Below are 27633 nucleotides of genomic sequence, written 5' to 3'. Positions count from 1 at the left end.
CAATTCCTTGGATGTGTAATCGGAAACTTTGGAGCCTGGGAATGTGCAGCTCAAGGATGAATGTTCACGCAGACAGCCACTGTATACAAAATCAAATATGAGCTGAAGGAGATAGCCAGATCTGTGCCGCAAAGTCAAATCAATGGACTTAACTCTCTTAGAAAGTCACTATTTCAAACACTGGCGTTGGTGCAAAAGTCTCAGTATGAAGTTTTATCCACTTACAGATTTACTTCTATTGAAATGAGTATTGATATTACTCAAGTGCATATAGTTGAATAAGTGTAATTTCACCCACCTTTACTTGCTGTTGATATTGTTTTGGCCACCAAGGGAAAGCCCTACTATTGGTATTTTTAATTTAAACATTTACTTTATTGACTTGAAATACCATATGAAATACCAAGTACACTACAGCTATTCGATAGTTACTTATGAATTGTCTTTGCTGCTACCTCTTACCGCCCTGCCTGAACCGAGTGCATTTTCTCCAGTTTGGCTTCCAATTCTTAAGCTTCTCAACTGGAGAGCAACAGTGCCTCATTTGAAAGCTAAGACCTACAAAAGGGATTGTAACTTTTTTGTCACATTTTCCCCACATTTTTAAGCGTTTTTTTCCCACCGTGTTTTCGTTTTTTGTCACATTTTTCAATATTTTTTGCAGATTTTTTTGTTGCTTTTTCATCTCGTTTTTGTTGCTGTTTTGTCACATTTATGTCACTTTTTGAGGATTATTTGTCACTTTGTGGATTTTTTTGTTGCTTTTTCATTGTGTTTTCATCACTGTTTTGACTTTTTTGTTGCTTTTTTTTCATTGCATTTTCTGTCACTTTTTGAGAATTTTTGGTCACTTTTTTTTATTTTTTTTGTTGCTTTTTCATTGCGTTTTCGTCCCTTTATTTGATTTTTTTGTTGCTTTTTCTTTTCTCGCTTTTTGACACATTTTTGTCACTTTCAATGCTTTTTTTTCAAGAAGCTTTTAGATTTGGGTAAAGCCAAACTGTCGAAAGTGTGCTCGGTTCAGGTGGTGCATTAAGGACGCTCAATCACCAAGCACTGTGTTAGTTTGCAATGCAGTAGTGGGACTTTCCTGTCTTAAATGGAAATAACAAGCTTTCATTCTTAGCTGACGGCATGCTAACAAATGGATGGATAGTTGAATAATATAACCGGGTGGCTCGCAAGTGGCCATGAAGCAGACTGACCTATTAACAAGCTCAGTCGGCGTCGTGCTTATTCTGGCATGAGAAATGTGGTTTCCCAGTTACAGAGGTTTGGGAAGTCCTGTTTCTGAGGACTGTGATCAGTGGGCTGCTGTGTGGAATGCACTTCCGGCGCTCAGCCAATCATTAATCAGTATTTACTCAGGGCAGATCGGGGCACAGCGGCCGTGAGAAGTCTTTTCAAATCACCTCTTTCCTCCCGGGCGCTCTGTGTGTCTAAATGTGTGTAGTCAGACTGGTTTGTCCGAAAGGATTGAGAAAACTTTCAGCCGAAACTGTCGCGCTTGTACGTAACTCTCATGTAACTAAGTTGTACAGTGTGATTTAATGCCCTGTCTGTCTCAGATTTGTGTGACCTGTAGCTTGTTCTGGGTGTTCTTTACAGCGGGCATGAATGATAAAACACAGAGCCGTGGGAGTGTCAGACTGGAGCTGCCATTCGTCTGAGTGCTGGTGAAAGTTTGGTGGTCTGCCCCACAGACATGTATTTTTTTCAATCATGTATTTGAAAGATAGCTCCTCAAAAGGTTGTGCTTGTCATTTACAATAAATACTTGATTGTAAATGTTGTTTTTGTGGTTTCAAATTAAGATCTACATTTCTCAGTTGAATCATAAAATGTCAAGGCGCTTCACCACTTCTTTAGAAATCATGAACTGTTATCTGCACTAACATCTCTACTTACTTAAAATAAGTCAGTAATTATGTGTCACATTGAGTCAATTTTAGTCTCGTTCTTAAGAGCTTGTCTGTTGTGTGACCGTACCCACAGTTTTCCTGATATGACTCTTCCCTTTGACCACCTTCATGTTTTCTCATAAATTAAGTAATCTGACCATCACATTAACATATTTTAACATTTTAGAAAACTCATTATGAAAAACAACATAGTTTGTACCATAGTCGTGTAGCCATTTACAATTAGCACTTATGATAACAATAGATTTTATGGACAGATTAAGGTTATCGGCTTTAATCTTGTAAACACTTGGTTAAAGTGCAGAGAGGCATGTCAGAGCACAGTCCCGGGTTTATTTGAGGTCACCCTTTACCCAGCCCCGTTCACTGCGTTCTCCTGTGTTTCTTAACAGTGTCACCAGTCGCTACAGCAGTGTTTGAATAATGAATGCACTGAGCTCTATTTCTCTCTTTGTGTTTCTGTCTCTTCGAATCCAGGTCAGCAGCCGTCCCAGGTAACACAAGCCTCGGTGGATCAGCGCGGATTTGCTCGTCCTGTCGCTTTCTGAAAAGGCAGAGGTAACTAACAGTGCTAAAATGTCACAGCAGAAAACCCCTAAAACAGGGGTAGGCAAGTTTGCGTCGTGGAGGGCCGATTTTAATCATTGCCAAAGCACCAAGGGCCAAACCTCACCATTATAACTTTTTTTTTTTCTGTGAATGCTTTGACATCAGTGGTTCTCAATCTCAAGTGGCACAGCTTCAGGACCCACCACTACCCTAAGGTGACAAGCAGCGAACCAAATAAAACTGTCAATTGTCATATATCGTCTCAAATAAAACAAAAATAAAGAACAGTCCAATAACATTCATTTTAACAGTGTCCGGTAGTGCTTCCATGCAGTTTCAGATGGAAAATTTTGATTTTATTAGATTTTTTGATTTTGGTGCCGTAACCCACTTTCTGGTCCCGACCCACAAGTTGAGAATTCTTGCTTTACATTAAAGGAATAGGCCACCGTTTTTACATACTGAGATATGTTCTTACCTAACCTTAGCCGAGTTAATATATACCCGTCTGGTCTTTGTCCGTGCGCTCTGTCACGCAAACGGAGCACATACGCAGCCTCTCCCACATGTATATAAATATATATATATAAAGACTTCCCCCCCGCTCACTTCCGTCAATAACCTTTAGGAGTTACTGCGCGGACGTTTTGCTCCTCGTATCATTGCGCCTCACAATATAGTTCCCCTTTTTATCTGCTTATAAAATCGACATGTTACATTTCTGTGTAAATATACTTCGCATGAAAACACTTCACGTAACTTTATTTAAATAGGGAACACGTGGAAGAGCTTGGTAGCTTCTATCGTGAGCTTTTTTGGAGCTATATGACATGTGGGAGAGGCTGCGTATGTGCTCCGTTTGCGTGACAGAGCGCACGGACAAAGACCAGATGGGTATATATTAACTCGGCTAAGGTAAGAACATATCTCAGTATGTAAAAACGGTGGCCTATTCCTTTAACTATGACTAAGTGGGGTGCTCTGAAAAAAACACAATTTCTCGCATATTTATCTCTTATTTCCACAATAATATGTCGCAAAATAATCTCGGGGGCCAGAGGTTGTGTGCTGGCGGGCCGGATTTGGCCCCCGGGCCTGACGTTGCCTACCCTTGCCCTAAAACATGGCACATTTACTCTAGCGAGCCATGGTTGTTGTAATACAGGCTTGGACTTTCACTGTGCTGGAGAAGAGCTGGAATAGTAACATTTTTGATACTTCTGACTGACCACTGCAGAAAAGAGTCACCTCTTTCTTCTCAAGAGATAATCGGTGTTGTTCGAGCATCTGTCACTGGTCATAAAGTTGTGCCTGACTGGTGTAGATTCAAATGTCACAAAGTGCTGTCAAACCCTTTCGTTCACTTCACCTTTAACTGTCACACAAGGTTACGGTTACTCCACATTCTTTGACCTTTCAGCATTTGGCATTATTTGTACAATTAACATGAACTCAGTCTTTTGCGAACCGTCATGTCATGGGGGGAAATTACCGCACATTAAACAAATAAATCAATGTCAAACCCCACAATCTAAATGACACTTCAGGATTATTAGCCGCATTCAGACAGACAGCGGAGGAAGTCATTTCGGGGTAATAACCACAAATGCGTGACTAAAATGGCAGTAATTAGCCATTGTGCACGTCTCTGTTGGTCTGTGTGAGACTTTGACAGGCGCTAATGCAAACACAGCTGTCCAGGAATCCCCCCCAGTCTGATATACTAACTATATTATCTTAGTACCAAGTTTTTCCAAAATACCTTCTGTACTTGACTTGGTATTTAAAGTTTGTTTTTAGCAGTCGCAGTTGCAGTAGCAGTCATTATATAGTAGTTGTAACACAATGACTGAACAACTATGATAATTCCCCGTTAAAAAACTCTTTCTAAGATATTACCGAGTGCTTCTGATCTATTGAAAGCCACATTTAAATTCTTCTCGCAGATTTTTTTGGGGTCATATCGGTCTGAGTTGTCCTTTCTGGCCTTTCTAAAGAGCACAGTGGGCTGCAGAGATGGAGACACTTGGAGGTGGAGGCGTCACAGTTTCTATGGCGTATCTCAGACTGGGCTGTTGTCCCTGTTATGTCGGCATGTGGTGGTGTGTGTGTGGGGGGGGTGGGGGGCGATGTGGGCGCGTGACGTGGAGCAGGCGAGGAGGATTCCACGAGTTGCTTGTGACGTGTTTCGGTGAGTTCGTGTAGGTCTGAGCAGAGCAGATGAACTCTGTGGTTTGCTGAGAGAAGTGAAACTAAAGCCGCCTCAGACATGGAACCAGCCCTCACTCTTTTTACCAGAATACGGTCACACAAATACGCCTGAAAACGTGCTGTTCACATAAAACCTGGGCTTGCATACGGTTTCTAAAATGGGGCAGACTCTCTATTCAGATCTGACTCGCAACTTTGCATCACCAGCTCGTTTCCATGGAGATGCTGCTGCTTTTCTTCATTATGTAGCTCATAATGGAGCATATTTGTGCCGCTGACATACTTTTTTGAGTTTTGAGATACACATCTGTTTAGTTCAGCAGAATGCACTGCCTGACACACACCAAAAAAAAAAATCAGCACCTGTATTTTAAGATCTGGGGTCGCTGCAGTCGGTCAGGTCTAGGTTTAGCAACACTATGTGCCCAAAGAATGAGACCTGACGACCCGAACATCTTGAATGAACAGGTTATCCCATCAATGGATTTGTTCTTCCCTGATAGCCAAGATGACAATGCCAGGATTCGTTGGGCTCACATTGTGAAAGAAGGAGCATGAGACAACATTTTCACACATGGATTGGCCACAGAGTCCAGATCTTATGTGCTGGAGAAGGCTTTGCACAATGAAATGGTCACACTCTCCCATCATCAATGCAAGATCTTGGTGAAATATTATTGAAACAATGCCACAGTGACTCAAAGCTGAAGGGGGTCTAACAAAAGTGTTAGAGCCTGAGACCTTTTAAAAAAAAATCAGAATGGGAATGCATTCACAGCAAACGGCTTTTGAGAAAGATGATTTACATGCATCACTTTGCAATTAAAGCGATGCAAGTTCCAGCCTGCTATCTCCAAATGCTGTGTGGTTCATTGTGCACTAATTTTGCCTGTTACAGTTTTGCTAATACTTATGCTCATTCTCTGGCTTATTCGTTTGTGGAGTGGAAGTATTTTTCTTTGAAGTACTACTTTATACATGCTATCTCACAGTATTTCGAGTCAATACTGAAAGCACATAGTTCATTCGTTCCAGTTCTTTTGTCCAGCTTTGGACCCTTTCACAGATGCCGTTACTTTTGGACAACAGCCTCTAAAAACAAGTTCATCATTTGTCTGTTTAATGCAACAGCCGTTTAAGCTTAGATAGATGTATGATAACAAAACCATACAAAAATAAATAACCCATGACTGACACAGTTTTATGGAACAGTGGAAAACACTTTTTCCAATCGCTCCAATCCAGTTCTTCAGTTGTAAAGTTTGATTGATTGGTGTTTGTAGCATGTTTCCAATGGCATTCAGATATTTCACGTTGAGTACATAAACCTTGTTAGGAATGCGCTGCTGCCAGGAGGCTAACCTGTTTGGACAATACACCGCATCTCACAGCCTTACTCTACATTTTAAGCCCCAGTATTGTATTACAGTGAACCTGCTCGTGCTCTTCCATGATACAAACCTCAGTAGTGCACCACTTTCCAACTTCTAAATCATCCTAATCGAGATTCAAGAACTGGTGTCTCTCACTTCGGGCTACGAGAGCGAGAAGAAGCCTCGTCCTTAACGATAGAGAACCTAGACATATTTTGAAAAATATTAATAATCCCTGATGTTTTCTGTTTCATATATTAATTGGTATGCATAAAACAAAACAATCAAGGCACTTGGATAACAACAACAAAAGTATTTGTATACAAATTAGAATTGTTTTATATGTACAAAAATAAAATAAAAAAAAATATATTTTTTAAAATATATTTTAATTTAAAAAATATAAATTAAACCACAAATAATTCCAATATAAAAAGATTTTTTTAAAGTGCAATAAAAGTAAATACAATTGGTATGTAATTGAGAAAATAATAAAATAAAAATTATTCATTCATCATAATATAATGAACTTAATATATATTGCACTAGTATAACATTTACCTTGAATAATAATAATAATAATAATAATAAAATAAAAAAAATAATAAGATAAACTTGAGTGTGTTGGAATTGGGCTTAGTTGGCCATTTATTGTGAAATTTTGCAAGATTACCTTGTTTAGAGTATCTTATTTTTTCCGGTTTTCGAAAGGACACGACCTCAGTGATCCAAAGTGTATTGGACGGGGCGTTTGTGGTTCCAATTAAGAAGAAGATGGCGTCTCACTAGCAAAGAAGTGAAAGCAGGACCTCAAGCTGCACAATCCCTGATGTTTGAACTTGACTCATTCTTTCCTGCTAATCTTTGACATGTAGAAGTCTAGGAAAAGGCAACTGTCAAGACAAAGTTTGTAGTTGAGGCAATTTGAGCTCTGACATTATCCAAGTGAGTTTGGTGAAATCGCAGGTGAGCACGACCTCGTGACATCAGCAGGTGGGAAAGGAGGCGTTTGGAACTCTTAAGAAAACACCCATGAACCAAACACTAGAAGTTTCTCATGAGGGAGCAACACTGTGTCGTGAGTAGAAGCTCAAAAAAAGCCAATTTTGCATAATATGGGCAGAGCAGGAAGGCCGTACAATGAAAGCAGTCAGTGGTTTTCCTGTGAACAAGTGTGTGAAAAGCCGGCGCGGTGCCAGCTCCGCTCCTCTCGCCCCAGGTGTAGGTTTTATTGAGGACTGTGTTGGGAACACGGAGAGCGAAGGGTTTGATGGCCTGTTGACTGACTGATTGATGAGCTTGTTTGTCAGGCTGTTGCAAAAGCCGCTCAGCACATATTAAAGCACGAATTAAAGAGCAACAGATTATTTTGGCGGCTGTTTTTCCGGGATATTTCCTTCTCAACATGGTAATGAAGTTGAAGATGTACTTTATTGTCCCCATAGTTAAATGTGTCCAATGAATTTGACTGGTGCTTCAGTGTCACTGGGGCAGCCTGTCGGGAGCGATGCATGCTGCTCCAGACTTTGTGCCAGGATCTTGGGAGAGGAGTACCTATGATTATATCACTGCGCAATTCGATATGGTTGTGCTTGGATACGTAACATTCCAATCATTTTTATGGTTTGGAAACATTTGTAGATGGCATAATTGGCTGTTTTTTGATGAGTTTTGTTTGGATTATGATTTGGACTGGATTAAAATGAATTAATTGACATGGCTCATTTTATTCTACATAGACTGTTATTTTAGGACTGCACTATATGAGAAAGAAAATGTGTGTAAACAAGCAGCAACCTCCCTCTCTCTTGATACAGCTGTATTTTTTACCTTTATCTGCGAACTGCAGTGGTTTCTTTGTTCCACGTTGTTTTACTGGATACTTGTGTACGTCTGCCGTGTTTTACTGAGGTTCAGCAGATTTTCTTTTCTGCAGAGAGTCCATTAAACAAACAAACAGCTAGCTTAAAGAGGCTAGATGCATTTTATATTCACTACTGCCACCTCAGGTCATACGTGTCACTGCACCTTCTACATTAAGCTCGTGCATGAAGGCAATTCGGACCCGAATAAACACCTTTTTGAGTGACAGTGCAGGATTTTAGAGGCAGTTGTGGTGAACAGGTCTGAGCTCATTCTACACATTAGGACATTGTTGAAACATGTAGGGGGAGGAAAATCTGTATAGTCCCTTTAAGAGCTGAAGACATTTGAGACACATTTCTTCTCCTGAAACACAAAAGAGGCACCAAGAGCCCCCCACATCTGCAACAAAAAAGGGACAAACGAGGAGGTATCTGGACAAGACTCACAGCTAAGCCACACATGCCTTCTGTTCCGGTTAAAGGAGGAAGAGGAAGGAGGAGCTGGAGGACCAGTCCAGGACACCACGCTCTGTAACAGGGACAAACCCAGGAGGCGTTGCACTGTTTCAGAGGAGCACTAAAGGCAACCAGCTAGGTTTCTTCCAGGTGCTACGGTTTCCCCGACCTCCAAAAACACGCTGGTCAGGTTGGCCCAAGGTGACGGCGCAGCTCACTTCACCTGAACACAATTTTGTTGTACGCTTGTACAATGACAAATGAAGCACTTACTTACTTATTTACTTACTTCGTCAATAACTGTCTTGAATATCACAGCAACAATACTTTTGCAATGTTTCACTCACCCTCTACAACACAGGACATTCTATTAAATGTAAAACAAAGGCTAAAATTGCACAAAATTAGAGACACAGAGACTGCTGTTGTATAAAACGTGTAAGACCTTTCCGATGTTTTGTGGTTTGGTGCCACACAGATATTGTCACCATTGCAATAACAACCCATATTCTTCAACGCCATAATTAAATGACAAAATCTGCTACACGGCCCTCAGCTTAAATGTTATTCAAAGATACCAACTGTTGAGTTCTTCTTTCCTGTGCTGTCTATGTGCTACTGCCTATCATGCTACACAATCATTTGCCGTTTTTATATTTTCTGACATACAGACATAGAGTTGTGTTGGTTGTCATTCGCACTCTTGAGTTTATTCATAATTTGTACTTCTCGGCCGTGAATGTCTGTAGTTACTCAAAGTATTTCGCCCTATTGACAAACACTAAAAGGCTCTGTGTACAGGCTTGTTGAGCGGTCTGCGTGTGTTGGGAGGAAAGGCCCTGATACATAGAACACTCCAGTCATTGTGTGTCGCACCTGAAAGCTGTATTTATTTTCACTGCCACCAAACGTTCGCAGGTTTTCTATGGGCCGTCCCGAGAGCAACTTCCTGCAGGCTCTGTCCCGGTTTCCTGTCGGAGAAGTCAAGGGTTATCTGCAGCGCCCATAGCTCTCGGGCCACACACAATCACACATGTACACGTCTACACAGTCACATAAACACACTCGCACAGGGCCGAGGGCAGCTGCTTCCTCGGCTGCTCCTGGATCTGATCTCAAACACACATATCCTGGGATTTCAGGAAGTTCACTGTAAACCACTGAAAGAAAGTAGCTACCACAAATCAGCCCATTAAGAAGTCAGCTTGGATTTCTTGATGTTGTGAAAGCTACACCCTTGGTAGAACTCTATCACCTTTGCCCCAGCTTTAACATGGATTTTCAGATGTGGCATGAATTGCAAAATTTTAATAAGTAGTAAATTAAGTTTTAAATTACTTTTTGCTCTTGTTTGCAGAAAAATCTACGAATGATTTGTAATTTTTTGTTTTAACGTTTTAAGATTTGTAATTCATGTTTCCCAGTCAAGATTCAGTTTATCGTGAAAACTAATATGAGAAACTCAGAAAACATAGAGGTTTAAGCTACATAATTAGCCAGTTTATAGTAAATTATTACACATTTTCAGTGGACATTAAAGATGCCCTATGCAAATTTTTATGTAAAAAAAAGTGTGGCGTGTGACCCAGCCGCCATATGGGTGGTTAGCTTAATGTGCGAAAACATGAGTGTGATGTTGTCCAATAGAAAGGACTTTCACACATAAAAATAATATCACAGGTTTGTGAATCCAATCACGATCAAACACTGATGAGGAAAAACATTTGTCATTTTTCGTTTTGGAGATTTCTTACAAAAACTGCATTTCTCCCATAGAGTTGTATTGGCCCTGCCATCTTCTCATTCTAAATCGTGAACGCCACCTATTAGCAGTGAAAACCTAAAAAACAACTGATCCTGGAGCGTCCTACAGGCCGTGAGGATGATGTTTTATGGATTGATTTGATCTGCTTTCTTGTACTTTTATGCAACTGTGAAGCACTTTGAATTGCCTTGTGTATGAATTGTGCTCAACAAATAAAGTTGCCTTGTCTAAGTACGTAAAGGCTAACAACCAATCCGTGGGTCACTGAAAGGTGAAATACAGAGTAGTCTGTAGTACTCTGTAGTATCGATAATGCACTAACTTGAATACTAAATGCAGCTAACCCTAGTCCTTTAATCAAACTTACACTTGTCGATTGCCAGACTTTGCCAAAATAGCTTTCCTGTGTATTTCCTGTGTATTATTACACAATATTATTAAATTGTGTGTTTTATCCAAAAACTTCAAACAGTTCTTACCAGACTTTACATTTCATCATTTGATGAAAAGTACGGATTATCTAAAATGTTCTGGAAATTACAATAAAATGGCATTTATTGTAATGCTGTTTTACAACCGTTTTGTGGTCTGTTTATTGAATGATGCCTCTTTACTCTCTGTTCTTCTTTAGGCATGTCTTGTTTTCTTTGGAGTTTTTGCTCAAATCCGTTGGAGCAATAACCTTACAGGCCCCGATGCCATTGTACTGTCTTCTCTCAACATCCCTACTACATAATTACCCTATATAATAATGTCTCTTGAGAGTCGCTATAATTTACATGTATTGACTAAAGTGAAGAGGTAATTACCTCTCCTATCTGTATGGACTTGTGCTGAGAACATCTGCTCCTCATTGCTTTTGTTTTGCCCGGCCTTTAAATGTGCTGCTGAACTCTGCTATTGAACCTGCAAAACCCGCAGGATCAAGGAAGTGAAGAGAGATGATTTCTGCAGCCTTTTAGCATTGACTTAAAATAGCATTAATCTCATTTCAGGGGGATTACTTGTAAATCAGTGTTCCTCTGCTAAAGTCCCTCTTATCTATTTATCCACGTTTTCTTCTCTCCTATTTGGGCCGGGCCTGCTCACACTCCCTCCCCAAAGGAGCCAGACGTGAGAGCCAAGTGAAGTCCAGATGTTTCATGTCGCAAGATACACATTTACAAACATTTAAAGAGGCGTCTCCCCTTTCCTCAAAAAAACAACAACATGTAGCATATTGGTGATTCATGAACTTTTCAATCCAAAGCACTAATGAGAACAAAACTACAAGATGTAAGACAAGTCTAAGCCAGGTCTAACCAGGGCTAAACCTCTTCCAGGGCCTAACACAGATCCAAATTAAGACCAAACCAATGTGTGCAATCGAAAAAGTCTGAGCGTTACTAATTTAAGGGGATTTAGATTGTAAGTTTCATCTCACATGCTCTACCTGAAACAACCCTCTCATGCTATCTCTGTTGAGACCTTGCACTGCATGACCACAGGAAACCAAATGCATTCACTTCATAGTTTCAGTACTTGCACATCTTTTCAGTTTCCTGCTTGTTAGCGATCGTGCGAATGGTCGTGTGCCTCTTTATAGGAAGTGTTTCGGATTGTTTTGCGTGTCACTTGTTTTGAAATCTCTCATAGCATGCATACTTGCTATTTGTTGCGCCTTGCCTCGCTCTTTGCATTTTGTTCCCCTTCGCTGTCGTAAACGCAAGTCACGCCAAGTTTATCGAGTCCTGTTTTACGTCCATTCGAGACGTGGAATTTCTGCCTTAAGTGAGTTCTCACGGGCACACAACCGTGAAAAGAATCAGCTATTAAAGTTGAGCAACTCGACTCAATCCTCCACAGAAACATAAATAATTCTTTCTGCGCGTCTTTCTACCTGTTGTGGCTTGGCTCGACTTTGGCAGGAAAGACAGTGAGTGCAAAGCAGTACATAAACATGCTGATAACCGCCCCGGGGAGATAACATTATGTATCTTTCTACAAAGAATTATCAACAATCAGATGTGCCCACTCGTTTTACAATAGCAGCTTATTACGAAACATTACTGACAAGATGCATTATTGTCCTCAGTATCTCACGCTATCAGAAGGTTTGTTTTTACACTTCTATTGTTTATCATGGGCTGTTGCGTCTTGCACTTTTGAGAAACCAGATGATCTGATAAAGTGGGGCCATTCTGTTCTACTATCTGACAATCCAAACCTGTGGGAACAAAGGCAGTGTTGCTTTACCTTGGGTTTTAACCGTATTATACTTTACTCAGTCTTTTTAAACTTCTCCTCTACACCTTAACGTTGGTATTTCATAACTAGTGAATGTGTAAAATGATTTATGTATGAGTAAACAAAACACCAGTGAACTGAAGCTGTTTATGAATTAAGCTAAAACAATTAAAGCCATAGCTGTTTGCAAGAAATGATCGGTAGCGGGGGCATTTTGAGCTCTGAAATGCCCAAAAGAAGTCCAGTGTAACTGTCTGGACTAAAAAAAAAAGAGAAGCAGCACCTCATGACATCATCAGGTGGTCAGGATAAGAGTGGATTATAAAGAAAGTTTTATGTATTTGGATTCATTATTTATTATTGTGGAGAATAAATGTTTAAGGTGCACTATGCTACTTTTTATGTAAAAAAAAAAGAAAAAGTTAGTTTGCATATTTGGCCTTTCTGTGACCCAGCGGATGCTTGGGTAGTTAACATAGCTCCGGGATCAATCGTTTTTGGGGGGTTTCCCTGCTGATTGAACCGTATCCATGGTTACATATACAGTGGGGAAAAAAAGTATTTAGCCAAACTCCAATAGAAAGTCTATGGGAAACTGACCAAATACTTTTTTTTCCCCACTGTACATTTCATTCCACAAAGGAGGAGTCCTAAAAAACCTGAAAGAAAATTGATACTGAAGCATCTTACATACAGCCACTGGGTCACTGAACGGTAAAATACGCACAAATGAGTCAACCCATCAGTAGCACCATAGCCTTTTTTCAACACCACATTAATACATGTAAAGCGGAGGTTTTATGCAACTTTTAAGAGCTTTTTACGTTGTTACAATGTTGTTCTCTCATCAAAAGCATACGTGGAGTTGTGTTTTGAGCCACCCACACATTCACCAGTGACTAATCTTAGCATCACGGCGACAGCTCCCAAAAAGCTCCCCCTGAGGTCCTATATATCCAAGAAATGCGTTCTTCACCTCTCAGTCTCATGCTAAGCTTAATACTCTCATCGTGAAGTGAAAACACGTGCCATAGCTTCACGCCAGCCACATGAGCCAAGCGGTGTATTTTTTCACTTTTCTGCACCTCAAAGGAGGCGGGTGGGAGGGGCTTATGGCTGCTCACCAGGAGGATCAGGAAGTGAAACTACTGAATAGTTTTTGTTTCTGTTTTAGATCAATATTGCATTTTCTAACCAAGTGTAAGATTGTGATAAAGATGTGTTTGACATTATTACCAAATACCTACAAAAAACACAATACCTGCTCTTAAACGGCCCAGTCCCACTCCATGCAGTCACATGCTCCTTTCATACAGCCACAACACTACTGGTTACTCTGACAACCAACAATGACTGTAATATGCACACAGGTACATTTAAGTTGAATATTTCCCTAACTAGACTACGGCAACGTCAACCACTCATTATCATCACGACGGCTTGAGTCCAGAGCTGCATGACAGGCTCTAATATGGAAAGAGTTGAAATGGGAAACTGTGGGTCAGGGTCTGTATTATGCAAACATGTTTGTCTTACGCAGGGCAGTAAACAGACCGAGCCGCTGAGTGACAAATGAACTAGAGGGTGCTGAACTTGACCGCGGGTCCAGACTGTGGCACTGAGCTGTGAGTGTCAGCGGGATGAGTTCGCACCCCGCTGCCAATGAGGGGATTCCAATACCCTCCCCTTCTGCCCGGCCTGTACCCTCAGCTGTCACTGCTGTCCCGTTTGAGAATTGCTATCAACATGCCTCAGCGCTTCTGTTTAATATCCCACTGACTGACGGGGCATTTCAGATCATATTTATCACACTGACAGCCTCTCTGTCCAGGTCAGAGGAGGGCAGTAATTAGGGTTTTAAGTTCACTTAATGTGCCACTTAAATGCCTTTACATATACTTACATATACTTATATATATATATATATATATATTAGCTTTAAGATTGTCTCTTTATATCTGTACAATCACCACATAATCGTAACATGAGGTGATGCAACGTCCATAACATTCGAAAATGGACAAGGTCAAAATGTGAGAGTTACACTCCCTAAAGTTATGGCAAAGTAGTTTTTATTGTCATTGTGCGTTAAAGAGGAACTAAGTAACTCATGCCCCTAGAGGCCATAAGCGCCACTGCAGGTGTCGTAGCATGTTGCGTTTTTTTACTCATTAACTGTCCGTGAGAGGGACATTGTACATCCAATTACGGAGATAACTTTTTCTAACTCGAACTGTTTAAGTGGTGCCTGTTAGCCTGTTTACTTCTTCTTTGTGATTCCATTAGTGTGTATAGTGCCTCCGACCCGGAGGCATCGAAGTTGCAATTGTGGTTTTCTGGCCAGATCCCATTAACATTTGTATTACCCCCAGAGGGACTACGAAAATGATTTATTAAGGTAAACAAGTTACTTAGTTCTTGCTTAAACGGTCCACAGTCCTGGACATTTCTTTGGTGGCATGGTGCAAACATGAAACATGTCTTTGCAATAAATGTACACATGTTTTTTAAACTTTAAAAAGTTCAAAAGTTCAGGTTTAGTCTTGGTTTTTAAATTGAATGAAACCTACTGTTTAGTAAAATGGAGGAGGTCACGTTTAGCCCGCTTGGCTCCCAGTCCAGGTGCCTAATCCTACTCTTATCCCGTTAGCTTCGCGTTAGCCCCGTTAGCCCTGTGACATAGAGCAGAGCCGGGACATGGAGCCAAATGCAGACAGACTGACAGCTGTGGCTTTAGACTGACTTCAGACCACCACCGTGAACTCTCCCCCTAAGGCATGCACCACAAACAGTCAAAACACCAGAGGAGCTTTACTTGATGGATGAAGTCCTCCCATTGGACATTTACTATAGAACCCTGAAGAAAGAAGAGGCCTATCCGAAGAGGTCCAGTAAAATATTAGAGCGTGTGACCCTTTTTTTTTTCATCAGGCAGTGAACATAGACCATAGTAGATTTCAAAACAAAGTAGTACAAAGAATGGAGTCAAGTTCAGCACAACTTGTGTGCACAGCTAATGTCGAGACTCTGAACCACTTAATCTCTGTCCGATGATGACTAATAATAGTGTTTGTCTGTGTTTTCCTCGTGATCATCAAGTATCTGCGGCCTACTCTCTCCACTTTCTGCTGAGTGACTGGAAACATTCAATGGTGGCTTTCCTCCTCCTTGAGTTTACAATGGAGCTGTTGGCAAATGTAGACTATACTCTTGGCCCATATAAGGACCGGAAATGGCACAACTCTTAACTACTTATTGGAAGAATTTTACACAGGCTGCAGCAGTGCTTGTAAACTGCATTGTGCCGTGTGCTCAATTAAAAACACTGAACACACTGCCATTATTCACGGCGTTTTGTGGGTTAGAGAAGAAGTGCTTAGTCACAGAGAGGTTTTAAGTCAATCCGTGTTTAGTTCCCAGCAGAAAGCACCTATTTACATATTAATGTTTACTTGTAGAACTTGTGTTTCTACAGTGACTGGGCATGGGTGAGGCAAATATTGAATGCTTTTCTGTGCGGTAGTAGATCAGTCACTCATTAACCCAAAGGTCTGTGGTTTCATTCTTGCTCAGTTTTCAATCTTCAATTTGTTCTAAAAAATATCTGATTTAGCTGAATAACTTTGAATGAAAACAAGCCATTATAAAACAATCTTGTAAGTTACAGTCTAGGCTAACAAGATCACGACATAAAGTTTAGATGTAGTGACTTTTGGACGAGGTTTTGTGTGGAGCTTGTAAAGTCCTTGAAGCAGGGCACGCCTGGACGGGGCAGCAGTGATTTAGTGAGGCTCCGCGTATCTGAAAGAAGGAGGGATGATAGATGAGCAGGGGACGTGTGCCGCGTTTGAGATCGCTGAGAGAGGAGAGGAGCGTGGGGGGAGGGAGCAGTGGTGGGACGTCCCAGAGGGAGGTTAGTCTGTCTACAGATGTAATGAAAAGATAGTCATCCGTGTAAGACGACTAATGCAGTGTATCGATGAACAGCTAGCGGCTTCTCCATTGTTTTTCCAGAGGTTTTCCTGTGTCCCTGTATTAGGGTTAGGGGTGGGGGATATTTTTTTTAAATAGTCTTGCGACCGCTAGGTGTAGACCATGATTCTATATAAAATAAAATGTGTACAACTTGCAATTACTTCAATAATACAATGATACAAATGTAACCCTGTCCACCTCAAAGCAAAGCCAACTCTTAGGTTCTTGAGGCTCTTTTAAGTTTGGGGACCACCCGATCCGGCGCGGCGCTGGTATGCACTCGCATCTCTCTCTCCTCTCTGCGGAGGGTCAGAGGTCCCGAGCTGGCAGGTGATTGGATGTTGTCGCGGTAACACGATAGGGCTCGAACGAAGTGCTACAAAAACACCAACTGTCTCTGATATTACTGCCCACAGGCCTTGTCCATTGTGTGTGCACAGAGGGGTCAAAAAGGGACATGGAGCAGATTTTTGCCTTGAACTAGACCATATCAACACTTGGCCCACCTGGAATGTAACCCCCCAACCCTTGTGTCTCTTTACTAGGTTGTAAAAGTCCCCTCCCCAAAAAAATCTGCCATGTTAAAAACTTTCTATATTACAATTCGTTACAATAAAGCTCGGAGGATGTTATATCTATTAACGTGAGTTATGGGTAAACTCGTACGTGTGGGAGAAGACGGTTTGATGGCGGCGCAGATGGGGAATGCAGGCAAGACTTTCCAGAAATGTTATGGATGACCCAAGTGCAGCTCCATAAAGTCAGGGCCAGAGAGTAAAGGGAGACGAGCGCACAGGAATCCCAGGAATCTCTTTGTCTAAGGAACAGTGTCAGTCCGTGCAGCCGCTTTGAACAAATCACACGTTTTATTTGGGATTTTTATCATTTCTTTTCTGCTGATTTAAACCTCACTTTGAACTTTCACCCACTTTTTTCCTGTTTGGTTTCTAGACACTTCCTTTAGCCATTAGCCATAATATAATGTCTTGGTTTAGTCCTGGTTGGATGATCCAAACTGGGGCCGTTACTCGTTTAGACTTACTGTTGATTTAACACAGGTTTAGTCTTCAAAATGTTCGGGTGGAAATTGGGAAATGGTATGTTTTGCAGTGTTTTGCTGTTGCCTATACTGTATACTATATCAGTCACTTTGACGTCTTTGTCAAGTGTCTGCGATGTGACGTTTTCCGTTCACAGTTAGCACGTCTGAATAAATCGCGTTTGATAAGCCATCTCGTTGAATCCGCCTTCCGTTTTTTGACGCGTTTTCTCACATCTGCAGTGTATGGGCTTGAAATGACTCAGCACCAGTGAGAGAGAAAACATGGCCGCTCTTTGTTTTGGTCCTGAAGCTTCACGGTCCAAGGGCATTCAGTCGTGATTACGGCGCTATTCTCATCATCCGTATCTGAAGCCTAAAGTGCTGTCTTGGCGCGTTCTCAGTTTTTGTATTTTTTTTCTTCCTTTGATTGAAAAGTGTCTCGGGTTTCAAACAACCCCATACCAAAACACACATATAAAATAACATACAAACTCACTACAGCTGTTGTATAATCGTTTTTATGAGCACACAATGGTCTTTTGGCAGTGCGTCTCGCCTCGCGAAAAGGTTCAACCCTCTCTTCTGCTTGATATGCTGGGACCACGCCAAGCTCAGTCGCTCCTCTCCAAAGCATTTGATAGTTTGCGTTGCCTTTGCCAAATGTTTCACTGCGATGGAGAACTGACAGCAGCCGTTTCTCATGTATAAGCGCTTTCATTTTTATTTCTCACCCTCTCGCCGGCAATAAATAACCCAGAAGTGAAGCTCGGTAATTAGCTGGCATAGGCACGAGAATGGCCTATCGTGAGGAGTTGAGTAAAATATGATGGACTTGTAGGGAGATGCTAGCCAGAGAAACTCACTGACCTCTCACTGGCACAAGGGAGACGTCTCAATGCTGTCTTCCATTCACGCAGTGTCCTTTTGGAGCCTCACCTACTGCACAAATTGTTGGTCCGGTCCAACAGAGGAGAGGGTGCCAGCCCCGCCCCATTTAAGCCTAACCCTGTACCAGCTCAAAATGTCACAAAATGGATAAAAATTAACAAAATGGTCAAATTAAACACTTAAAATGCAGGCGATCGTGGTAAGAAAAAGTCATCTGAAAGTGTCTATGTTCTAGCTTCTACAGTCCACAACTATTATGTCCATCACTAATATATTAAAAGAGGATGTTGAGAGGCTACTAGATGTCTGACCCCATACACAAAAAGCAGTCCAATTTTGCTATTTTTACAGGCTATTTTTTATCAATAGAAAATCTGAAAATATCATTCAGTAATGATATTTATCCAGGCTTTTGACTTTTGGTGCAGCAGTTGCTACTAATTGGATCAAGTCATTTTAGCTCATTGCAGGAATCAATTCAGCCAAGTCTCAAAACAAACAAGACGCAAATACATGATATAGTAAAAATGCTAAAAGATTTTATTTTGAAAAATGTTAGGTGTGTTTGCAATGCCTATTACCTCTAGGTTAGGCCATTCAGTTATGAACCCATCAAGACAGTGTTTTATTTAATTGTTATTGGCTGTGTCAGTAAAGTAATGAGCAGCAATGAAAGTCAAATGTTTAAACTGTTAGTTGTGGTCCTAATTGTCCAACACATTAGTAACATCAAAATTCTTCACAGGGATGAATTTAAAGGCACTTTCAGGGCAATATTGTCCTGTCAAAAGTAAACATGGTGGGGTCTTTCTGTGTGGAGTTTGCATGTTCTCCCTGTGTCTTTGTAGGTTTCCTCCGAGTACTCCGGTTTCCCCTACCACTAAAAACATGTACAATAGGTTAATCCCCCACCCAGGAGATGAGTCCCCCCAGCGGCACTGAGGATGGGTCAAATGCAGAGAACAAATTTCCCTTCAGGGATCAATAAAGTACACACTAACCTTAAAGGAACAGGCCACTGTTTTTCCATTCTGAGATATGTTCTTACCTGAGGTTAGACGAGTTGATACGTACCTGTCTGGTCTCTGTGTGTGCCCGTGGAAGAGCGTGGTCGCTTCCAACTTCACCCCCCTTTGGAGCTATAGGAATACATTGGGAGAGGCCAAATGCTAACAACATCTTTGATCATTTTGCGTGACTGAAGGCACGCACAAGGACCAGACAGGTACGTATCAACTCGTCTAAGCTCAGGTAAGAACATATCTCAGTATGGAAAAACCTTGGCCTGTTCCTTTAACATTATCACAACTGCTCGCTCACAATAGATAAAAAGGCTTTATGATTGGTTTAAAATTGTATTCCACTACAATAAAAATAATAAAAAATAATGGGTTTTAGACTTTTAACACTTTGGAATCCTATGAAGGTACTTTTTGTGTTGAATATATATATTTTTTAATTATTATTAATTTACTATTGTTTAATGTGAGCAGAGAAGGTGCATCACCTTTCTCCTCTCATTAACTTTTGCACAGCATTGGAAATGGATTCCTTCTGTCATCTATGGGACCAATACATCATTATCCTCCAGATGTTTTTAAATAAATGCAGCCCTTTTTAGCCAATTTCACTCTTTACCTCTAATTCTTCATCTTCTTTGCTGTAACAGAATCAGCAGCTCAGCGAGCGCCTCCCCAATGTAAAGCAGATGTGAGTTTTACACACATACACAAATACAGGCACACGTGGAGGAGCAGCCCGGAGCGCTTGGGGCCATGGGCGGGGGGAGGGCGAGGTAAGCAGAAACAGCTTGGTTGCTGGGACACAGTCAAAATAAAACAGTCAGAGCGGCGCATGGAGTCTCGAGCCGAAACAGACGGTTTGTCTCACACACAAACTCTAACTGTAGGAGATTGGAAAACAATATTTTGAGAGCGCCATGGGAAAGTCGACAGTTTGAACTTTGGTAAACATTGCTCCGTCAGATCTCCCACTCTCCCCCTTCAAGTTCACATTTAGGGTATAAAAAGTCAGAGATCGGGAAGTTGATTTTCACTAAAACGCTCTGATGTAACATAGTGAGCTGGTTTGCGGAGTCGGAACTGTTACTCCTCTATAAAAATGTATTAGTATTTTGTTCACTGGAATTAACAAAGTTGTCTTTTAAGGAAGCTTACGCATGGTGTATTGGCTGTAACTATGGCAACAGTGTAATGGGTGGCTGTAATATTAATGTTGCTACGATATACTCTGGTTTCCCCATCAATCTAAACCCTACACAAGAGGTTAAATTCTCCAGCAAGGTTGTCCAGACCAAAAGTCTTCCTGTCTATTTGTGTTGAATTGAATTGTATTGAATTTGCATATTGTGAGGATCTAGATGTTACGTGTAAACAAGGTTGCAAGTTCCAGCACTTTCAGCACACGCAGCGTTTCTTACACGTGCACAGCTGACAGGCGTTTGCTCTCGGCGCTCCCTGGAAACATTATTCACTCTCTTGTTGTGGCTTTCCAAACATTCATATTGACAATATTTACATACTGTATGCAAACACTACTGTGAGGGTCAGGAGTTCAGGCCTGTTGTTACTTGCAGGTGCAGTGTGTCGAGGACATTTTTTCTTCTGATTGGACTGTTTTCTTGAGCGTCTATCAGCGCTAGAGGCACACAATCTTCTTTCCAATTCAAGAAAACTGGAGAGACGCTTGTGTGTGAGAGAGAGAGGAGCATTGAGTTATTGCTGACAACTCTGTGTTCAACATGATTTGTTTTTGCTCATCGTTCATTCATATGTTACTGATCTGTTGAGATTTGCAATAGTTGTTATATTTCATATCTTTGATTCCACCTGGACGGGGTCTTTCTGTGTGGATTTTGCTTGTTTTCCCCGTGTCTGCGTAGGTTTCCTGCGGGTACTTCGCTTTCCTCTACCACAAAAAAGATGTACAATGGGTTCCTCTGTGAGGCCAGGACCCTCCAAATAAATAGATTCTTAACCGCTTAACCCCTACCTGAACGGAGCACATTTTCTCCAGTTGGGCTTTACCCACATGTAAAAGCTTCTTGAAAAATGTGTCAAAATAGCGACAAAAATAAGATGAAAAGGACCATGAAAATGCAACAAAAGAGCGACAAAAATGTGACAAAAAAGTGATGAAAAAGTGACAAAAATGTGACAAAACGCAACTAAAGAGCAACAGAAAAATGGCAAAAAAAAAGGGACAAGAGAAATAAAAGACAATGTGCCAACAACACAAGGATAAAGGTCCATTTAGATGAGTTTTGTCGGTCTTAGCTTTCAAATGAGGCGTTACACTGACCTGTAGGCTGTCACCTTTTAGATTTTGGTTAATGATGCAAAGTTGGTTAAATAAAAAGGTCAACACATTTTTTCTGTCCAGCATGTGGTTTTTAAGATAGTACATTTTATCCAGTCTAAAATTAGGGGACCATACCGTTCATCTGAATGAGACCTGAGATTTTGAATAGTATTGCACAAATGAACAACCAAATTATGTGCTAACGTACTGTCAAATTTGTGAAAAATACTGTAAATTTTGTTCAAATTCACTGCATTGTTCCTCCACCAATCTAACTTGCCTACTCTGGCCTAAAACAACACATAATAGTAATTTAAAAATGTGCAAAAGCTGAAGCCTAGGTGTAAATTCAACCCGGGAGACAAACTTCGTACTGTGACCGTGACCCTCTCCTTCTCAGCCTATCGGCACAGAGCCACGCCTTCGTAGCAGCCAATCATTGCCCTCGGTTCTGCTTTAAAGCCTCTGACATTCATGGTTCGTTCGCTTCCCCGCTGTGCTGTGACCCGCCTCCACCCCGTCTCCGCCTCTTCCATGGCTCTTCCTACTGCATCCTTCTCAGGCCTCCCACACCACCACCAGTGTCCGGGCACTCCAACTCTAACCTGCCTATCCACACTAAATTCAATTCATATATCTGACATCTACTGCCAGGTTTTGATCGCCAAAAAACATATAATGTCAATTAATCTTTCTAATCGTTGCCTTTGTCTGTTTGAGTCTATCCAGGTTAAATTCAGTTTTAGTCATGACTTTTCATTTTTGTTCCTTTTAGTCCTGAATTTGTAGTTTTGTAAGTCGTGTTTTGACTAATTTTTGAAAAAAAAGCTTTGAAATTTGAATTCATATAATGTTAAAATGATTTTGTAAAAAAAAGAAAGAACTGTTACAGCAATAGTCAATACTGTCCCTGAATATTGCATTTTTTTCTCATATTGTGGAGCCCTTATAGTCCAGTCATGATCAAAAAACAAAATGACTTATTGCTTGTGTACAATATATAAAATAACCTACTAGATTTACTGCGCTTAAAAGTAAATCTTTTTGTTTTTACACAAACTTATACAGAAAGCCCCATATGTGCTTTAAGTTACGGCTTAGCACTTGTAAAACACATACATTACCGTATTCCTCTGTGAATTGTGCATCTTCATTCTTCCCAGGCTCAAGGTCTGCAGGAATGTCCATTTCCTATTTTCCCAGTCGTTCTACAGAACAGGTGCTATCTTCTTGGAAATCTCTGGATGGCTGTAAACATTAACACACGTCGCAGCCCAAAGCCAAGGCGGGGGGTGGTGGTGGTGGTGGGAGGGGGGGGATTCCTGGGCCTAATGTTTAACAGAAAAGAGCCGCACCACACCATCCATTTATGCTCCGAGCGCAGACGCCGCCGTGGTTCACTCGAGATAACTGAGCCAGGACTGAAGATAACGGCAATCTGTGCAGCCTGGGAGAGACATGAAAGCATTCCTTTAGTGCAGAGCTCCTATGCCTGGTAAAGTGCAACATAAGAGTAACGCTTTGAGCTTTTGCCCTACAAATGATCACCACTGTAGGGGAAGTTAAAGTAAACTTATTTGCACAGCGCTTCTTCACCTGGAACAGACTCAAAGGACTTTCCAGGGGACATTTTTTTTTTTTTTTTTTTAGCATTTGCTGCTCACTCAGTTGTGGTAAGCTACACCAAGGACACAGCTGCCCTGGACTAGACTGACACATCTGCGCCAACACATGACCACCACCACTCACTCCCATTTAGATTTATATGTGTAATATTAACAAGAGCAATTCTACAGGATCATTGTGGACATTGGTTTTCCAAGCTGCAGTTGCTTTTGAAAGCTGTTTTTATATTGTTTATTAATTTATGAATCTTGTTGAGTGCATTTGGTGATACAGATATGATTTTTCGTGAACGTATTGATTCCCTGAATTGGGGCTTTTATGCTGAAGATTTGGAATTTCCCGACTGGAAGAGGCACAGCTGCTAATGGACGAAAAGTGTCTTATCACAGACTTACCTGCTTTTTATACATTGCAGTAATAATAGAGTTTGTTTCCCCATCAGCCTAATAATCATACAGAACATGTGGAGATGCAGATGAGTGAAAATTCCTAAAGGAAAGTATAGTCTTGCATTTCAAGTCAACATTGCCCATTTATATAGTGCAATTCAGTTTGCTTAAGCCAAATTCACACATGTGCCCTCCTCTATTCTCCTGTAATGTGTACATCTATTGATTGTCTCTTCTCAAATTATATGTGAATTTGGTCATATTGTAAAATTTTTTACTGCAGGGAAGTGTCTGGGGTGAGGGGAAGTCGGAACCATGAGGGCCAACGTGCCGAAAGTGATCCCAGGTCCAAAGCGTCCCTCAGTGAGATGAGGTGAAACCTGTCCTAAATGAATGTTGCCGTGGTGACAGAGACACTTGTGTTGCACTCAGCATGTTCGTCAAATGCGCCCCGCTCTCTACAGGCATATTAACACTTGTGTGGGACAAACTTCTGCAGATTAAATACATAAACCAACCATGTAGGTCGATGAAAACCTGTGGACATAGGTGCTGGGGCTGAATATTTTTAGACCTTTTCTTGGTGACAGGTTGAAGTTGTGCATCTGGACATCATCATGTTTTCCATATTTGCTTTCATACCACTCAGAGCTTCAACTGTGACTGGCGTTGGAGGTCAAATAGCAACAGGTAGCTTGGTTTCCATCAACTTTGACAATATTGCAATGGAAACACACGAGGGATGGTTGAAAAAAGTCTAGAAACCGAATACACTTTGAAACTGTTTTCATCTTCAGTATTTTGAACAGTGCAAATAATTAAAGCTTTTTAATCAAAAGATTTTTAATAAAACCTTGCTGAAACCACAACACTCATTTGGAACAGTGTTTCATGAGCAGAGTCCTGCTGCGCCATAGAGTAATGACTTTTATCCAGGCTTTGATGTAACGTAATGTGGCAAACTACAGACAAGAACATAGCTGATGTACAAACTGTAGTAGATAAAATTATGTTAACATTTTCAATTATCTGACCAGCACCATCTCCAGGAAACTGGCACAAAGTCGTCTTTCTTGTCAGCACAAATGAACTAAGGTGAATGTTTTTCGCTATTGTAATAAAAGTGGTGGTCGTTCAACTGCCACAGGGCTTTGCAAAGATTTGTGCATCTTTTGGATGGGAACCAGGATGGCCTTTATTGTGACAGAGGAAAAACAGAAAGTTTAGATTAAGCGATCCCAGCGTTTATTGGCCCCCAGCTCACGCCCTTTATGGCTGCAGAGAAATGTCAAGTATGTTTCAGAGGAAGCTTGGTGGTTGACCAAAGACCTCCACGTTCACACACAAGAGAAACTTACATTTTCTTACATTCATTTTTGGAACCTCTGGAATCATAGATTAGAGTGATGCTTATGTGTTACTCACATCAAAAACGTATCAGTGCCAACATCAAATTGTTATAGTGAATGAAAAAGTCTGTTTATGCATTGATTTGCTGATTGGAAGTCAGATGCTCCTCATGGAATCTAACACTAAAAATGATTGTTGTATGACCAGTTCAAATCCTATTAGAAGTAATGTGATCATTGTAGCTTGTCAGGAGCAGTGGGCAACCACAGCACAGACACCCTTCTCCACATCATGAGCCACAGTTAGGATTATCTTGCTGAAGGTTTTGACTTATTGTGCATGATTTGGGTTGACGGGGGGAGTGCAGAGTAGAAACCTACCCAGACACGGGTTGGACATGCAGACTATTAAAATATTGCTCTGACCAAAGTAGGGAGTCCTTTGTAAACATTTATTTTGTTACAACATTTGATCATAAATCACACAATAGTTTTATACATGAAGGAACAGGGGTTTTCCTTGCATCCGCCTTAGTTTTTGGAGATACCATCAGTGCCGTGAGCAAACAGACCCACCGGGCTGCGAGCAGAGGAGCTGTAGATTACAGAACTGTCAGACCTGCTGCTGGAAGGACCAATTAGAGCAGGACATGTCTCACTAATGGTCTCCTGACTCCACACGCACCCATACATGCACACACTCTTTTAAACAAACCTGAAATCTTACTTTACCCTCATGAACCCTTCTTACACTGTACAATAATAGCAGTGCAATAGCAGTGTAGCTAATAGTTAGTTCAAAACCCAATATATTTATACAGTATATCATAGTTTGCAACACATTTTTTGCACAATAAATCCAAGATGGCGGAATGGCTGTGTGGATAGACTCTCTGCAAGGATGTAGATGACGGGGACACATTTCTCGACAAATACAAGTAGAAATGCAAAATGCAACTAGATTTTTACCAAGAAAGGTAAAAATAAGGGAAGCACTAGATGTTTTTTACAAAGGTTTCCCAAATTTAAATAAACGTAACAAGCTGAGTCTTAATAGCATAAGTGAAATAAAAGTATTTCTGCTATTCTGAACTCATCCACATGTTGCTTAAAGCTAGTTTGATGTAGCGTTTGAGTAGAGTTTCCTTGTCTGTATTTTTACAGTGCTCTGCCTCCTCCTGTGCCCGTCGGCCTGATCGTCTCCTGTCGTGGATCTGCAGAGGCATGCTCCGCCGCAAAGCCCTGACAGCCAGGTATGAAACGGATTCCTCTGCAAAAGAGCCGCTTCGACACTTCCAAACTTTCCCAGGATCTCCCAGCTATTAATACACACAGGGCCGGTTGTGTGGGGCTCAGCAAGAGGCCTGTGGTGGGCGAATAGGCACATGTAGTAGCACTTGCAGACAGTAGGCTCATTGTGATTGGTTGGTGTCCCTCAAGGCGCTGGAATCTGGCACATTGTCTTTGTCGGAAACTCAAACCATTTACAACTCTGGGCTTGTTTTGATCCTTTCAGAAAGTTCCATTTCCTGTGGTGTGATGGGAGGAGAAGGAAACGCCTCATTATGGACTTAGTGCCAATTGAAGACTGGACTTGAAGGTCAGTGGCAGCCTGACCGACCGCAGCAGTTTCCTTTTTACAAGACAACCATGCTCGGAAAGGTGACTGATAAGACAGAGGGCTTTTGTATGTTGGATTTGTTATGTAATAGAAAGGAGTCGTGCAAAATGAGTCATAGTTGTGAACACAGTTTTCACATGTTTTTATAGCTATTTGAAGACAGTGTAATAATGCTGAAAAAAATCACAGTCCAGTGTGATTTCAGTCCGACTGCTTGTATGTACACGGGCAGTGGTGGAAGCTCGACTGTCTGGCCATCACTGGTTACCAGAAATTTCCCATTCATTTTTGTGGAATCCGTTTTTTGGGGTTTTGAAACAAAGGAATAATGGAAAGAGTTTAAACTATTGGGTAGCCACTGTCAAACTGCAAATGGTGAGAATTTATTTGTAAGTGCAACTTTTTGGAAGCCAGACCTTCATCAGGAAATTGGCTATGGAGTGTTATGAGGTCATTTTAGGGAGGAGTGTCCGATGATGCCAACGTGGTAAAAATCCAGAAAATCAAAGTTACATACATCAAATTCTGTCAAGGATAGAAAAACATAGATTTTTTACCTCTTAAAGCAGAACTAAGTAACTAATGCCCCTAGAGGCCTTAAGCTTGAGCATACTTTCTCCAGTTTGGTATTACCAAAATCCAAAAGCTTCTTGAAAAAAGCGTCTAAATAGCGATAAAAACGAGGATAAAAACGCAACAAAAGAGTGACAAAAAGTGACAAAGAAGCAACAGAAAAGCAACAAAAAGCAATCAAAACCAATGTCAAGAGTGACTACAACGCGGAACTTTTAAATGAGGCGTTACACTGACTCTCCAGTTGAGAAGCGTTTAGATTTGGGTAAAGCCGAACTAGAGGTATCGCATTAGAGGTTAAAGTCCCAATGGAAACAATGAATGGGAAATTTACTTTACTCCATAGCTAATACGTTACACTTGAGTCTCTCATGATCCTTCACTCTAGTTCTGCCACTATATGGGAATTTGTAACAATCACTGGACTTTCTTGTTATTATAGAATATTGCAAGTAAAAATCATGAACACTAATTTGGGCTTT

The 27633-nt window shown here is 41.0% G+C and overlaps 1 long non-coding RNA gene across 1 annotated transcript; it reads left to right on the top strand.

Moving 5' to 3' along the window:
* The first annotated feature begins 2399 nt into the window (after positions 1–2399).
* LOC306977195 lies at positions 2400–26569 on the top strand. The gene is made up of 3 exons (XR_013793812.1): positions 2400–2480; positions 26122–26210; positions 26474–26569. It is a non-coding gene; the product is annotated as an uncharacterized lncRNA (long non-coding RNA).
* The last annotated feature ends 1064 nt before the right edge of the window (positions 26570–27633 follow it).

Source organism: Gobius niger (assembly GCF_951799975.1).
Source record: "Gobius niger genome assembly, chromosome: 17".
NCBI lineage: Eukaryota > Metazoa > Chordata > Actinopteri > Gobiiformes > Gobiidae > Gobius > Gobius niger.
This window is presented reverse-complemented; position numbering and strand designations above follow the sequence as displayed.